This window comes from Triticum dicoccoides, chromosome 7B (genome assembly GCF_002162155.2).
Source record: "Triticum dicoccoides isolate Atlit2015 ecotype Zavitan chromosome 7B, WEW_v2.0, whole genome shotgun sequence".
Classification (NCBI taxonomy): Eukaryota; Viridiplantae; Streptophyta; class Magnoliopsida; order Poales; family Poaceae; genus Triticum; species Triticum dicoccoides.
In genome coordinates, this window is record NC_041393.1 from 419,198,636 (window position 1) to 419,211,526 (window position 12,891).

The 12,891-nt window shown below is 44.5% G+C and overlaps 1 pseudogene; it reads right to left on the reverse strand.

Moving 5' to 3' along the window:
* Nucleotides 1–5,122: 5,122 nt before the first annotated feature.
* On the reverse strand, nt 5,123–7,641 carry LOC119338699 (annotated as a pseudogene).
* Between the last annotated feature and the right edge of the window lie 5,250 nt (nt 7,642–12,891).

Sequence of the window (12,891 nt, forward strand, 5' to 3'; positions counted from 1 at the left end):
TAACCATACTTTATTGGATATGGTGCGATCTATGATGTCTCTTACTGATTTACCACTATCGTTTTGGGGTTATTCTTTAGAGACAATTTCATTCACTTTAAATAGGGCACCATCAAAATCTGTTGAGATGATGCCTTATGAACTGGCAAGAAACCAAAGTTGTCGTTTCTTAAAATTTGGGGCTGCGATGCTTATGTGAAAAAGCTTCAACCTGATAATCTCGAACCCAAATCGGAGAAGTGCGTCTTCATAGGATACCCAAGGGAAACTGTTGGGTACACCTTCTATCACAGATCCGAAGGCAAAATATTTGTTGCTAAGAATGGATCCTTTCTAGAGAAGGAGTTTCTCTCAAAAGAAGTGAGTGGTAGGAAAGTAGAACTTGATGAGGTAACTATACCTTCTCCCTTTTTGGAAGTAGTTCATCACAGAAATCAGTTCCCGTGATTCCTACACCAATTAGTGAGGAAGCTAATGATGATGATCATGAAACTTCAGATCAAGTTACTGTCAAACTTCGTAGGTCTTCAAGAGTGAGATCTGCACCAGAGTGGTACGGTAATCCTTTTCTGTAAGTCATGTTACTAGACCATGATGAACCTACGAACTACGAGGAAGCGATGATGAGCCCAAATTCCGCGAAATGGCTTGAAGCCATGAAATGTGACATGGGATCCATGTATGCGAACAAAGTGTGGACTTTGGTGGACTTGCCTGATGATCGGCAAGCCATAGAAAATAAATGGATCTTTAAGAAGAAGACCGACGCAGACGGTAATGTTACTGTTTACAAAGCTCGACTTGTTGCGAAAGGTTTTCAACAAGTTCAAGGAGTTGACTACGATGAGACTTTCTCACCCGTAGTGATGCTTAAGTCTATCCGAATCATGTTAGCAATAGCTGCATTTTATGATTATGAAATTTGGCAAATGGATGTCGATCCAAAGGGTGCTAACAATGTGTGCAAGCTCCAGCGATCCATTTATGGACTGGTGCAAGCCTCTCGGAGTTGGAATAAACGCTTTGATAGTGTGATCAAATCATATGGTTTTATACAAACTTTTGGAGAAGCCTATATTTACAAGAAAGTGAGTGAGAGGTATGTAGCATTTCTAATCTTATATGTAGATGGCATGTTGTTGATTGAAAGTGATATAGAATTTCTGGATAGCATAAAGGGATACACGAATAAGATTTTTTCTATGAAATACCTCGGAGAAGCTGCTTACATATTGGGCATCAAGATCTATAGAGATAGATCAAGACGCTTGATTGGACTTTCACAAAGCACATCTTGATAAAGTTTTGAAGAAGTTCAAAATGGATTAGTCAAAGAAAGAGTTCTTGCCTGTGTTACAAGTTGTGAAGTTGAGTCAGACTCAATGCCCGACCACTGCAGAAGATAGAGAGAAAATGAAAGTCATTCCCTATGCTTCAGACATAGGTTCTATCATCTATGCAATGATGTGTACCAGACCTGATGTATGTCTTTCTATAAGCATAGCAGGGTGGTACCAAAGTAATCCCGGAGTGGAGCACTGGACAGCGGTCAAGAACATCCTGAAATACCTGAAAAGGACTAAGGATATGTTTCTCGTTTATGGAGGTGAAAAAGAGCTCGTCGTAAACGGTTACGTCGATGCAAGCTTTGATACTGATCCGGATGACTCTAAGTCACAAACCAGATATGTATTTTTATTGAATGGAGGAGCTATCAGTTGGTGCAGTTCCAAGCAGAGCGTCGTGGCGGGATCTACATGTGAAGCGGAGTACATTGCTGCTTCAGAAGCAACAAATAAAGGAGTTTGGATAAAGGATTTCATATCCGATCTAGGTGTCATACCTAGTGCATCGGGTCCAATGAAAATCTTTTATGACAATACTGGTGCAATTGCCTTAGCAAATGAATCCAGATTTCACAAGAGAACCAAGCACATCAAGAGACGCTTCAATTCCATCTGTCATCAAGTGTTAGAGGGGGACATAGAAATTTTCAAGATACACATGATCTGAATGTTGCAGACCCGTTGACTAAGCCTCTTCCACGAGTAAAACATGATCAGCACCAAAGCTCCATGGGTGTTAGAATCATTACTATGTAAGATTATTGACTCTAGTGCAAGTGGGAGACTGAAGGAAATATGCCCTAGAGGCAATAATAAAGTTATTATTTATTTCCTTAATTCATGATAAATGTTTATTATTCATGCTAGAATTGTATTAACCAGAAACTTAGTACATGTGTGAATACATAGACAAAACATATAGTCCCTAGTATGCCTCTACTTGACTAGCTCGTTAATCAAATATGGTTATGTTTCCTAACCATAGACATATGTTGTCATTTGATGAATGGGATCACATCATTAGGAGAATGATGTGACGGACATGACCCATCCGTTATCTTAGCATTATGATCGTGTCAGTTTCATTGCTACTGCTTTCTTCATTACTTATACAAGTTCCTCAGACTATGAGACTATGCAACTCCCAAATACCGGAGGAACACTTTGTGTGCTACCAAACATCACAACGTAAATGGGTGATTATAAAGGTGCTCTACAGGTGTCTCCGAAGGTGTTTGTTGGGTTGGCATAGATCGAGATTAGGATTTGTCACTCCGTGTTTCGGAGAGGTATCTCTGGCCCTCTCGGTAATACTCATCACTATAAGCCTTGCAAGCATTGTGACTAATGAGTTAGTTACGGGATAAAGTATTACGGAACGGGTAAAGAGACTTGCCGGTAACGAGATTGAACTAGGTATTGAGATACCGACGATCGAATCTCGGACAAGTACCATACCGATGACAAAGAGAACAACGTATGTTGTTATGCGGTTTGACCGATAAAGATCTTCGTAGAATATATAGGAACCATTATGAGCATCCAGGTTCCGCTGTTGGTTATTGACCGGAGACGTGTCTCGGTCATGTCTACATAGTTCTCGAACCCGTAGGGTTCGCACGCTTAACGTTCGATGACGATTGGTATTATGAGTTTATGTGATATGATGTACCGAAGGTTTTTAGGGGTCCTGGATGTGATCACGGACATGACGAGGAGTCTCTAAATATTCGAGACATAAAGATTGATATATTGGAAGGCTATGTTTGGACACCGGAAAGGTTCCGATAGGTTCGGGCATTTTTCCGGAGTACCGGGAGGTTACCGGAATCCCCCGGGGATTCAATGGGCCTTAATGGGCCATAGTGGAAGAGAGGAGGAGGCGGCCAAGGTGGGGGCGCCCCCCAAGCCTAATCCGAATTGGGAAGGGGGCCGCCCCCCTTTCCTTCTCCCCCTCTCCCTCTTCCTTCTTCTCCTACTCCAACTAGGGAAAGGGAGAAACCTACTCCTACTGGGAGTAGGACTCCCCCCCTTGGGCGTGCCATAGAGGGCCGGCCCTCCCCCTCCTCCACTCCTTTATATACCAGGGGGGGGGGCACCCCATAGACACACAAAATGATCAAGTTGATCTTTTAGCCATGTGCGGTGCCGCCTCCACAGATTTCCACCTTGGTCATATCGTCGTAGTGCTTAGGCGAAGCCCTGCACCGGTAACTTCATCATCACCGTCACCATGCTGTCGTGCTGACGAAACTCTCCCTCGACCTCAACTAGATCTAGAGTTCATGGGACATCACCGAGCTGAACGTGTGCAGATCGCGGAGATGCCATATCTTTGGTGCTAGGATCGGTCGGACCTTGAAGACGTACGACTACATCAACCGCGTTGTCATATCGCTTCCGCTTTCGGTCTACGAGGGTACGTGGTCACAATCTCCCCTCTTGTTGCTATGCATCTCCTAGATAAATCTTGCGTGATTGTAGGATTTTTTTGAAATTACCGCGTTCCCCAATACTGGATGCCCAAATATTCTACGAAGATCTTTATCAGTCGAACCTGTATGACAACATACGTAGTTCCCTTTGTCTGTCGGTATGTTACTTGCCCGAGATTCGATCGTCAGTATCTCCATACCTAGTTCAATCTCGTTACCGGCAAGTCTCTTTACTCGTTCCGTAATACATCATCTTGTAACTAACTCCTTAGTCACTTTGCTTGTAAGCTTCTTGTGATGCTGTATTAACAAGAGGGCCCAGAGCGTCATACGGAGTGAAAAATTCTGATCTCGATCTATGCCAACTATACAGACACCTTCGGAGATACCTGTAGAGCACCTTTATGATCACCCAGTTATGTTGTGACGTTTGATAGCAAACAAGGTATTCCTCGGTATCCGGGAGTTGCATGATCTCATGGTCGAAGGAATATTTATTTAAAATTAAGAAAGTAGTAGCAATAAATTGAATGATCATATGCTAAGCTAACGGATGGGTCTTGTTCATCACATCATTCTCCTAATGATGTGATCCCGTTACCAAGCGACAACACATGTCTATGGTTAGGAAACCTTAACCCTCTTTTGATCAACGAGCTAGTCTAGTAGAGGCTTACTAGGGACACAGTATTTGTTTATGTATTCACACATGTATTTAAGTTTTCGGTCAATACAATTTTAGCATGAATAATAAACCTTTATCATTATTAAGGAAATATAATAATAACCACTTTATTATTGCCTCTAGGGCATATTTTCAACGGCGAGGAGGTGTGTTCAGCCGGGTGTGCAATGGGCGGCGCTCTCTCAGCTGTCGCGCAGCTTCAATGATGGTAGTGAGAGGTCGCATTCGATATGCGTTGGCGTCAACGCGGAGCGGCCGCTCTCCAGCGACATGAATGCGCAACTGACGCCGGGTGGGAAGCGCGCGCGGGCGAGGGTGGGGGCTTTTTGATGGGCCAGGGCAATCAGACGTGGGCGTGACAACGGTCCGGACGTGCGTGAAGCCCCCAGTTTGTCTTCGGTTTGCGGGAGAAAATACGTCCGGACCGCCAAACGGACTGATACACACCCGGCTGCGGGTGGTTTGAGGGTCCGTGTTGAAAATGCCCTAAGGCGATTTTTCGTGGGGTATTGGGATTTATGGTTACCGTCCGGTAACCATTTTTTCCGCGCCTTATCCAAAATCTTGCCGACAAAAACATCTTTTGCATAACGCAAGTGAAGTAAGTACACATGGAACTAAAATTCAATGAAAACATAACGTGAAGTAAAGTACACATACAACAATTCAAGGGAAACAAACATGGAGATAAATCTATAGAAGCGTACATAGAGATAATTCTATGGACGAAAGTGAAAAATATTAACAAACCACTAACAAAAAACGTACTAATTCAACATTAGATTGCAGAGCTTCTTGACCCATACATCGAGCTTCGATTATCTATTTTTTGTTGTAAAATGGAGTTTCAATTATCTATTTCAATCACAGTTCATCCTGGTGATTGGTGTGCGTGTGTCCAGAGGCAGGTTGGAGCGAGCAAATCCTCGCCTCTGCATACACCTTTCCCGGCCGACAGAAATAGCCCTGTTCTGGCGCGCAGTGCGACTCGTCAGAGCAGATGCAGGACCCTTCCATGGCGCAACCCTTCTGGACAATGTTTGGGCACCTGGTCGCTCCACTCGCTAGAGAAGATCCCGTCAGGGTCATACCTCTCCTTCACCTTGAGGAACTCGCCGGTCTTTGCGTACTTGGTGATGGCACCGTCGAAGGCAAAGTTGCGGTTCTTGCCCCAGTGTGGGACGGCGTTGTACTTTCGCAAAGCTAGTTGTTCGAGCTCGTCGATTACATCAGAATGCGCTCGCAGCGTGCCTTCGGTGTAGCTCCGGTAGTAGGTGATGTCGAAGTCGACCGAGTCCTCCACCTTGCCGAGGTAGGCAGATGAGGCCCTGACATAGCGGACGAGCAGACCCATCTTGGCGTCCAAACCACATAAGGCACGCGGGCTGAGGTCACGGAGTCGCCGCATGTCGGCAACCAATGCCGGAGCTTTGGAGAGCCCAACACTGAAGCCAGAGTTGTAGAAGAAGAAGCTCCGGATGCGTGGGTCCCACGGGCACGAGGAAAGGAGCCCGTCCTCCTTGCCGTCAATGCATGTGCCAGACGCCTGGATGCGGTGCTGGTACCCGACCACCGGGTATCCGGTGAAGAAGGAGCCGTCGTTCGTGAAGCCGTACCCCTGCAGCTTGAACGTCGCTGCGGGCACCAGCGCCGCCAGGCACCGTGCGATGTCGTCGCCGTCCTCCTCTAGGCGCTCCTCCGCGGCTCTGGCAATGATGAGCCCGAGCGTCGGGTTAGAGCGGAAGCCGAGGTAGTTGTTGAAGCCATTGCCAGGCGATGAGACATCAACGCGTCCGTCCTCGCGGTAGATGACCTTGGCCTGCCACGGCAGCCACGTCATGTCGCCAAACTCGTGCCGATCGCCCCACACAGCCACCTGCGCCGCGAAGTCTGAGTCGTCGCGCTCCACGAACGTGACCGAGCGCTTGAACATCGGCTGCAACTGCAGAGTAACCTGCACATGACACCAAAGAAGGAAGGATTAGTTAACAAGTTCGTCTACATTTAAGCCGCCTGAGTTTTCCTTGCGTGTACATCGACGCACTGATCTGATCTCTCACGAAACATATGGACGTGAAAACCTACAGGCGGAGACATCGAATGGCTCAAAACCTGGACGAAACCTCACCGAATGAGATTTTGCAAAAACCGTACGTGAACTAACAGCAACGACTAACTAGATCCAATTAAAAGCCATAGTTAAGTAAACTTATCTTTCACTCCAAGGCAATAAGATGGTACTACTCCGTAGTGGTTAATCTCCATAGATGCAACAGCTAATACATTTCACAGTACATACATACATGTATCATGCGCATGGATGGATCCGAAGGAACCAGCACCTGTAGCCACGTAGGTTCATACCTGGGAGACGACGCCAAGAACGCCGAGGGAGACCTTGGTCGCGTCGAGGTCAGGGTGCTTGGAGCCGAGCTCCCTGACCACAGCGAATCCCTGGCTCGCTGGCGCCGGCGTCACGATCCTCATCCCGACCACGTACTCGTGCACGGCGCTGCCCTTTCCCCACAGCGAGCTCCCGTGCGCGCCCGTCGCGAGCAGCCCCCCGATGGTGAGGCCGTACCAGTACGGCGAGTGCGGCAGCGCGAGACCGGCGGCTGCGGCGGCGTGGATCAGGTCCCGGAGCACCATGCCGCTCTCGACGGTCATCAGCCCCTTGGCAGTGTCGACGCTCACCGTCCGGTTGAGCCGCTCCGTGCTGATGATCGTGCCTTCGCGGCCGCCAGGGCAGGCTAGCTTGGGGAAGCTGTGGGAGTGCCTGGTGGCCACCTTCACCTTGCGCTTCATCGCCGCGGCAGCCGCCACGGCGGCCACGAGCTCCTCCTCGGTGCGCGGGAACGTGGCCTTGGCCGCGGGGCAGATGGTGCGGTCCGGGAAAGAGCCATACACGTTGGTGACGGTGCAGTCGGACATGCCACGGGCGCAAACCACCGGCTCCGGCGGAGGGCTGGAGCCGGCGCGGCTTAAGAGGAGGCCCAGGAGGAGAACGGCCGGAAGCAACGACCTAGCTGCCATTGCTGTAACTTCCAGAGCTGGTCCTTGCAGCACCTTAGCATGTACGTATGTGTGCGTGGATTACTAGTGTTTTGACGCAAGGCCTTAAACGGACATTTGATGTATAGAGTTGAATGGCGTCTCGCTAACCACTGTCCGTGACCATTTGGTATGGTCTGTTTGGTGAAGCACAATGGAGTTGCCTTAGATCTATATCTTCAGCAGAGCAGCAAATGTCAAAGTATTCAATCACGTTTATCTAAGCGTAAGCCAAATGTACCAACAGAAAAATGCATGCATGGTGGGTCCCACATGTAAGGGTCATCTGATATCTAGAAGAGGTCGCCAGCTCAAGTATCCTATGTACACGTACCACCTAACAAGCTCTGGCCGATCGACCCGTCTCAAACTGGATCGAAGGAAACAATGACCGGTCGCTGATATCTAGAAGAGGTCGCCAACTCAAGTATCCTATGTACACATACCACCTAACAAGCTCTGGCCGATCGACCCGTCTCAAACCGGATCGAAGGAAACAATGACCGGTCGCTGAAGGAAGACGAAATACGTTTTCCCCAAAAAGAGGATTACGTCGGCCTCAGTCTCAAGCGATGCGCACAATCATTTATTAAACAAAAAGACTATCAGAGTGCGAAACAACATCTTAAGTAGCTAAACGAAGTGTGTAACTCATGTTAGTTTCTCCCGTCATGTTAGGGTTTGCTACTCTCGCCGCTTCTGCCGGCATTGAGACCTATCCCCATCCAGATCCTATCCTCCTCTCCGGAAATGATTGTTCGGACTATCCTCCTCTCCGGAAATGATTGTTCGGACTGCTTCAGGGGTGACCCTCGTGTCGCTGCCTGGTCTTTGCGTCGTTCTTCGGTGGTAGGTTTTTGGCTGTCGAAGGTAAGAGAGTTTCCTGCCCATGTGTTAAGGTTTTGGCCATGGCATTGGGTTCGCAATACAGATCTGGTAGTGTTGATCGGGAAAAGAAAGATCTTGACAAGATGATGGAAAAGCTAGGATTGTCGGAGACCGACTTCGACAATGTGGTGTTTGAGTAGCTAGATCAGCCGCCCGAGAACTCAACTCGTTGGCCATGATATAACTGCACATCCAGAAAGAAGATGGTGAGTTTTGCTTTTACAGGCAGATGCATATAGCCTCGGATCTAGCAAGGGAAGCCAAGTTCTGATCTCTAGGGGATGATCTTTTTACTATTCAATTCTCCTACCTTCGGGGTTGGTGCAAGGTTATGGAGGGCGGACCCTGGACTTTCAGAGGATGCACGGTGATCCTAGCCTCCTATGATGGATTTGCAAAGCCATTCACGCTTGAGTTGTACAAATTTGACATCTAGGCTTAGATCCATGATGTACCCCGGTGGGACGAGCTCTATGAGTTAGCCTGCGAGTAAACGAGACATGTCATCTTGGCACATGGGTTAGCCTGTGAGTAAACGGGACCCCCCCTGCTCCCCTGGGTTAGCTTGCGAGTAAGTGAGACAGGCATGTCCTATTCAGAACGGGCGCCTGAAGCGAACACCTCCTCCTGTGAGCTGGGCCGACGCATCAAGTTTTTTTATTTGCCAGAACGTAAAAACAACGCTAATGCTGCAATTCAAACTGGGGACTTCCTGGTTAGTTGCACACTGCAGTAACCACCCTGCCACCGCAACTAGATATGCTTACTTCCATCTTTTTCTCGTCTTATCTTCCTTTTTGTCCTGTTTTTACTTTTTTATGTTTTTTTTCTTTTTATAATTTCTCTTCTTTCTTGTTTGATGAACATTTTTTCAAAATTGATGATTTTTTTCATATTCGATGAAACTTTTTTCAAATCAATGAACTTTTATTTCATATTCGTGACCTTTTTTCAATATTTATTAACTTTTTTCAACGTGAATTTTTTTCAATATTGATGAACTTTTTTTCAAATTCGGATGAACTTTATTCAAATTCAGATGCTTTCTTCAAAATCGATAAACTTTTTCTCAAAATTGATAACTTATTTTTAAAATTATTGAACTTTTTTGAAAAATCGATGAACTTTTTTTAGAATCGATGAACCTTTTCCAAATTTGTGAATTCGTTTTCAAAATCGATTATTTTCATAATTTATACTGGGTATATATAAAACTACTATATGTTAACTAAAGGAAGATTCGAATAACGCTTTTTCCTATGTGTGGTCAACGGAATGAGCTCGACCTGGTGGTTACGGGCGAGTATCCTGTTATTCTGCAGGAATAAAACCTTTAAAAAATTCGCTGTGTTTTAGGGAAGATTGTTGGGCCGACTCAAGAGTGCTGCACGTGAGCAAGTTGCGACAACTAGCGCTGAAGGTACCCGTTTGTATGCATTTCACAAACAGGCGTCTGAAGCCTCCCTCGCTGGTCCTACCCAACTATTTATTTTTTCTTCCGTTTTGACACTCAAAAAAGGAGCGTGCGAAAGTGTGTGCGATTGGAACCAAACCGGCGATCTCATTGTTGAGAAATAACTCTACTAACATCTACGCCAACCTGTCGCTTGTGCATACGCACCTCCTTTCTTCTTTTTATGCGTATAGGAAATGTTCCACTAACCACAACGCCACCACAACCGGAGTTGTTAGCTGAATCTTTTTCTTTCTTTTATTCTTTTTCCTTTTTTCTTTGATTTGATGAACTTTTTAAATTTGTAATCTTTTTCTTCAAATTGATGAACATTTTTCAAATTTATTGATTTTTTCAAAAATTGGATGTTTTTTTTTCAAATTTGATGATTTTTTAAAAAATACATGAACTTTTTCAAATTTATGAACTTCTTTTTGAAATTGGATGAACTTTTTTAGAATTTGTTGAACTTTTTCAAATTTGCTGAACTTTTTTTCAAATGTGATGAACTTTTCTTCAAAATGTGAAATTTTTTAAAAAAATTGGTGAACCTTTTTTAAAATCAGCGATTTGTTTTCAAGATCGTTGAACTTTTTTTTATTTTGATGAACTTCTTCGTCATAATTGATGAATTTTTTTCAAATTCGATGAAATTTTTTCAAATCCGACGAACACTTTTCAAAATCAATGTTTTTTTTTCCAAAATTGATAAACTTTTTTCAATTTTTTCATTAAAAAAATCACAAATATGCTAGTAATTTGTGATCTTTTTATTTTAGTACTTCTTTATTAGAATAAATTGTTTCTTTTTCATTGTTTTACCCTAAAATTACTTGCATTTTTTGCCAAAACAAATTAGGTGGATAAACAGTTAGCTAGCAACTGCAGATATAGAAACAATTAGCGAGACAGTCAACTTAAAAAAAAGTGCACAGTCGGGAAATATCAAACGAAACAGTCAGCCACCAAATGGGCTTCCAAAAAGGAGTCTACTAAAGTTCTTTGTAGGCGCTAGAACTAGCAATTGGCGCTGAACGCGCCCGTTAGGAGCGGTGTTTCCTATTTGGAGTTGTAAGCGTCTGTTAAATGCTATTTCACTACCGGGCGCACACCCTCCTTCGTTCTGCATTTGGCCCATTTATGTTTTTTTTCTCATTCCTTGAAACATCAAGGAACACTGTACGTGGGATTCGATCTCAAAACTTTGCGGTTCAGTCCTAACCACGGTAACCAGGTCGGCCACAACATGTTTCGGTTTGCATATCTGTTTTCCTTCTTTTGTTGTGCCTTAACGTCTAGAAGCTTCCGATCAGGTTTTTCTTTTTTTAGTTTTCTAGACGTTTTATATTAGGTTTTATCTTCTTTCCTTTTTCTATTATTTCCATTTTTCCTTTCCTTCAATATTTTGAAATGCATGAACTTTTTTTATATCTGAATACTTTCTTCAAATTTATAAACTTTTTCTCAAACGTGAACTATTCTTAAAATTTCATGATCTTTTTTTCTAAAATCGACAAACTTTCTTTCCAAGTTGATGAACTTTTTTTCCAAATCGATGAACTACTCTTCAAATTCATGATGTTTTTCCAAAATAGGTGAACTTTTTTTATTATCGATGAACTTTTTTTTCAAACTTGTGAACTTTTTTTCATTACGAAAGACCTTTTACATCAAATTCGATGAATTTTTTTCAAACTGATGAACCTTTTGCAAAATGGATGAACTATTTCCAAAATTGATTTTTTTAAGTTGTTGATTTTTTTTAAACTTTTTTGAAACAAATGAACTATTGAGGTTCTGAGATCGAATCCCAGGTACGCCCTTTTTTATGTTCGAAGGAACGAGAAAAATACATAAATGGGCCAAGCCGAGGTCGAAGGGGGTGTGCGCCTGGTACGTGCAACGCCAATAGGAAACATCGTTAGGAGCTCCCACTAGGTTGAGTTCATTATAGGTCACGGAAGCGTGCTAACGGGCTAGCCTGTGAATTCGTGATCCGTTGGCCAGCTTTGGTCTGGCCGCGACCTCCTTCCGATTTCTTGAACAACGCAACACGTACGGGCGTATGGGCTCACATCCCATTCAATCAACTATGTATCCCTCTTCCTTAATTCCTTAATCAAGTATTTTTATTACTATTATAACATCATTATCGATCTTCTCCATTCTCCAACGTATTAGCATTTTTTATGAAAATGTCTCAGTGTTAGGTGTGACATTTGAAATCCTACTCAAAGTACGGTTTAGTTAGGTATGTGTGATTTGAATCTACAGGTCGGCTGTCTGCCAGGCATAAACATGCCAGAAAAATATCCAACACTGCATGCATGGGAATTAAATATAAAGACGAGCTTAAGAAAGGTCATGAATCTGATATACTTGTTCATCCTAGAAATTGCACGGAGACCCAAAACTAGATTTTTTTCTCACTTCTCAAAACTCCATGATCTCAGCTAAGCTAGCACACAAAAGATTGGCTGAAGCAACTTGATGCAAGGAATATTGAGCTGCATGATGCAAAATCCAGTTATTACACTACAAAAAAAGACACATCCGTGACATTTTGGGCCGAACGAATTCTTTTTCTGTCATACATATGACACTTCTATGACGATAATTGTGACAAAACCCGATATCATCGTAGATGTGGTGGGCTCCTACTTTTATGACAAAAAATCATGAAAGAAAATGGGTTTTTCGTCCTGGGCGGGCCGGAGACGCAGCTGCATTACATTCTTTGGGCCGTCCATGACGGAAAAAACCGTGGTAGAAGCGAGGGCGAGGAAAATTTCGGGGAGTTCCCGGTTACGGTGAGAGGTCGGGGGCCGAGCGATGCGCGTTTCTCTCGTACACGTATGCGCGTGTGTGCGAGGCGTTGGCTCTAACTGAACCCGAGCGAGGCGTTGGGCTCTAACTGAACCCGAGCGATTGCACTGCAGGCTACGCGTTACTGAACCCGAGCGATCGATCGATGGCTGTTAACCGAACCCGATCGAGCGATTCCTTCGCTACTGCTGCTAACTGAAGTCGATC